At 32.2% G+C, this 5,000-nt stretch overlaps 1 protein-coding gene across 1 annotated transcript in view; it reads right to left on the bottom strand.

The window, feature by feature from the left end:
• The window catches only part of LOC137656355 (uncharacterized), a 68,942-nt gene that overhangs the window by 35,485 nt on the left and 28,457 nt on the right, over nt 1-5,000 (bottom strand). The window lies entirely within an intron of this gene.

Below are 5,000 nucleotides of genomic sequence, written 5' to 3'. Positions count from 1 at the left end.
TTGCTTGCATTAGGTTTTAGATATCTTTCTTTGAGCAAAGACGTGTTTATGACTTTTTTTTTAAATTAGCCTTCATGACTAACAACAGTGGAAGAGATTTAGAGATATGTAAAAACTAATAGAATAATAAATATCCCATTGAAATAAAACGAAAAAAAATCCAAAGAATCTAATAAAAGAAGAATAAATACAGGAAGAGAAATTAACAGATAATTACCTCCACCAACGAAGTTGGAAGGAGGTTATGTCTTGACCCCCTTTTTGTGTGTTTGTAATTTGTGTTGGTGTGTTTGTTTGTGAACAGCTTCCTGGCCACAATTTTGATGGTAGAGTAATGACACTTGCAGTTGACTGTTATGTAAAAAGCTAGAAATTATTAAATCGTGGAAGGTCAAGGTCATAGGTCAAGGGCACGGTCAAGCAAAATGTCCAATTCACGTAATCAGCCATAAGTTTGGACATTGCTGTCACAGTCTTCAAACTTAGTTCATATTTGAGTGTATGAAAATCCACACCAATTAATACATGGTAAGGTCAAAGGTCAAGGTCAAAGGTCAAGGTTACGGTTAAGCAAAATGTTCACTTCACGTAATCAGCCATAATTTTGGACATCGTTGTCACAGAGACTTCAAACTTGGTTCATATTTGAGCGTATGAAAATCCACGCCAATTAATACATGTTAAGGACAAAGGTCAAAGGTGAATGTCAAGCAATATGTCGAGAAATAGCTGCCGCAGCGGAGGTCTGCGCTCTACTGAGTGCCCCTCTACTTACATATTACGTTCACATGTTAAGACCTCTTTCAAAATCAAATGATTGTCTGCGTCATCACTGCTAGCGAGACCTGTTCACAGTCTAATAGTAGAGGGAATCAAACATATGACAGTGGTTTTTATTTTCATTCATCAAAAAGATTAAAAAAACAATATTTTGCTGTTCAAAAAAGATAAAAAAAACCATGTTTTCTGTTTTAAAATGCATCTTTGTCGGCCATCGGTATAGTAAGTGCTGCCATCTGTTGCACGTTATTGAATTCAGTTGAATGAGAGAGAGAGAGAGAGAGAGAGAGAGAGAGAGAGAGAGAGAGAGAGAGAGAGAGAGTTCAATTCGTGCTCATGAAGTCTTTATCAATTTAATTTGCTTCACCCTAACTAATACATTTTAACGGATACGCGATCTCTCTCTCTCTCTCTCTCTCTCTCTCTCTCTCTCTCTCTCAATGAGTCATAGTTACTGAGGCATGCCATAACTACAGCAATGCCTTATAATCACCAGTACCTTAAAATGAGTTGAGAAAAGATGATTTATATATATATATATATATATATATATATATATATATATATATATATATATATATATATATATATATATTCATATATATATACACACACGTATATATGTATATATATGTATATATATACATATATATATATATATATATATATATATATATATATATATATATATATATATATATATATATATATGTTCAAGAGAGAGATGACTGGCGAAATCTAACAGGGGCCCTTTGCATCAATAGGCGAGACATCCGAATAATTGAAGATATTAAGGCTTTCAAGAGGAAACTGAAGACTTTCTTATTCAGCGAGTGTTTTGACAGTGTTGATCCAATAGTAAGTGAACAATAGGCATTGTGAAATGTTAAATGCTCCCGAATGAACATCATAAAACGACGGAGGTCCTGTAGAGAGTAGGGTTCCCCTTCTATATGGGGAGTAATTAAGTATAACCTGACCACAACAACAACAACAACAACAACCCTCTGGTGCTCATCCACGTGGATTTCATAACAACATGAAATTTGAGGCAAGACTCCGTCCTTATCTGATTCTAACGTTCAGAGAAAAACCAGCGCCGACAAAGGCATGATTTGATTGATGAGAGAGAGACTGCTTGGTTTGGAAAAACGATTAGGAATGAAGATTTGGGGAAGGGGAAGGAGTGATTTGGCTGAAGGATTGGACATCTGGGCTGCGGGATTGGAGAATTTGCTAATCTTGAAGGGAATAATTGGTTGTTTGAGGTTACTATTTAGATAACATTTTGTGCATTTTTGGGGAGGAGGGTCGTGTGTTTAGAGTTTGTTTTTATTTCGATTGCACACACATACATTTATACACATATTTCCACATACATATAACCTATATATATAAGAGGCATGATGATTCCTAACTTGTCCATCTATTCTAACGTTTTGGATGTCATAAATTGTTAGGGGAAAGAGAAAAGTAGAAGCAATCCTGACAGCACACAGTCATAAATATATATAAAAACAACAAAAACAACAATAATGATAAATGCAGTTCTTTCTAGTCCACTGCAGGACAAAGGCTCATGACATGCAATGCATTTTTGGCGTTTGGTTAGTTCTCGTCACCACGCTTGCCAGTGCGGATTGGTGATGGTGAGAGACTTTCGTCTGATCACACACAGCAAACCAACCTAGTAGAGATGCCCCTGACTTGTTCAGCTTTGTCGATCATGGCAATGAGCAAACCTTTTGACCACGTTGATATATTACCACTCAGAAATGGATTCTTAATTAAATTTTCATCCTAATGTTTTACAAAAAGGGCATTGTCCTGCTCGATATGCCAATGTCACTGTTCCTTGGCCCTGCCATTCATGAGCGACCTTTAAACCTTTAAATAGATAAATACGATTCAAAGTTGGAAGGCCACGGACCCAGCAAACGCGTACCATAACGTTATGCGCATACCATAACTTAGATGATCGCTGAAGCCTTTCATTCATTCGATAATGACTTCGAAAAACCTGATTATGCTTAGCGGGACACTTCATTAATTTTAATAAGCTTTCAGCCACAGCGGTTTTACGATAAAATGAGGAAGGCAAAAAATATATTAATGATTTCAATAATGATTTAGGAGGTCCTTAACTTGTGATTAACTTTGCATAAATTGACGGAAATTTGTTCAGGAAAAAGGTACGGGATTTTAAGCGTCTTTATCAAAATTCATATAGCCTACGTGCATACACACATTATGTGTATATATATATATATATATATATATATATATATATATATATATATATATATATATTATATATATATGTATGTATATAAATATATCATTTATATATATATATATATTATATATATATATTTATTATATATATATGTATTATTTATATATATATGTATATATATATATGTGTGTGTGTCTGTGTATACATGTGTGTATGTATGTGTTTATATGATATGATATCTATATATGAATATATATACATAATATAACTATAGATGCACATAATTATTCATTTGTTATGCATTTATATATACATATATATATGTGTATATATATATATATATATATATATATATATATATATATATATATATGTATATATACATATATATATAAGATTACATAATTTTTTATAAACATGACCTAATGAATACCAAATAAACATATTAGAACGACTACATAAATATATTGAATAATCGTAACTATACAAAGACAAAATTGAGAATTACCCCATAAAACAACTTATTTCCTTTCCTCACTGGGCTACTTTCCCTGTTGGAGCCCCTGCGTTTATATCATCCAGCTTTTCCAACTAGGGTTGTAGCTTAGCAAATAATAATAATAATAATAATAATAATAATAATAATAATAATAATAATAATAATAATAATAATAATAATAATAACAACTTCATGTTGTGGCGAGTCCAAGAAAAGACGCAACAATTTGGAGCACACCAATCAACAGTGAGTCAAGCTGTCACTGCGAGCTCGTTGGAATAATGGAGAATGTATCTCGTTTTGGGCAACGCCTACTCAACAGCATCTTGTAAAAGGGGATGTTTTTTTTTTTAAGAGGCAGAGGTATTGGTATGGCTGAATCATGAGTCCTCGGTTGTAAAAGAAAAATATAAAGTTGGTGCTATTAGACTTATGTTATTGATGACGTTGTGATACATATGTATATGCATATGTATGTATGTGTATATATATATATATATATATATATATATATATATATATATATATTATATATGTATATATATATATACATACACATATATATGTATATATATACACGTATATATACTGTATCTACTGTATATACATACATATACATATATATACATATATATACATATATACATATATATATACATATATATATACATATATACATATATATATATACATATATATAAATATATATATATATATATATATATACATATACCCTGTAAATACATATATATATATATATATATATATATATATATATATATATATATATATATATATATATGTGTGTGTGTGTGTGTGTGTTGGGGGTGTTTATACATACATACAATTGCACAAAAATTGGCTTAGGAAAGGTTTTTAATCCTTTCATTCTACCTTCTTTCGAGTATTGTTCTCATGTCTGGTCTTCAGCTGCTGAATCTCGTCTTAATCTTCTTGATAGAAACTTACTATTTATTAAATTCTTTATTCCTGATCTATATATTAATCTCTGGTACCGTCGTTCAGTTAATTGTTCATGCATGTTGCATAATATTCCTTAATTCACTTCATCTTTTACATTCAGATCTCCCGGGACAGAACCATCCTGTTCGTAATACTATAGTCCATTTCTTTTAGTGATGCATATTTGCACCGTCTCGCTGCGGTGCCCTTTTAGCTCGGAAAAGTTTTCTGATCGCTGATTGGTTAGAATTATCTCGTCCAACCAATCAGCGATCAGGAAACTTTTCCGAGCTAAAAGGGCACCGCTGCGAGTCGGTGCAAATCTGCATCACTAAAAGAAATGGACTATAGGCATGCAGTTAATTCTATTAGTCAGGCCTTCTTCATCATAATGCAGAATACTACACAGTATTCTAGAAGTTTTATTCCATCTGTGACCAGATTATGGAATGATCTTCCTTATCTGGCGGTTGAATCGGTGGAACTTCAAAAGTTCTGATAAGTTTTGACGTTGTTACTGAT

The sequence above is a fragment of the Palaemon carinicauda genome, chromosome 17 (genome assembly GCF_036898095.1).
Source record: "Palaemon carinicauda isolate YSFRI2023 chromosome 17, ASM3689809v2, whole genome shotgun sequence".
Classification (NCBI taxonomy): domain Eukaryota; kingdom Metazoa; phylum Arthropoda; class Malacostraca; order Decapoda; family Palaemonidae; genus Palaemon; species Palaemon carinicauda.
This window is presented reverse-complemented; position numbering and strand designations above follow the sequence as displayed.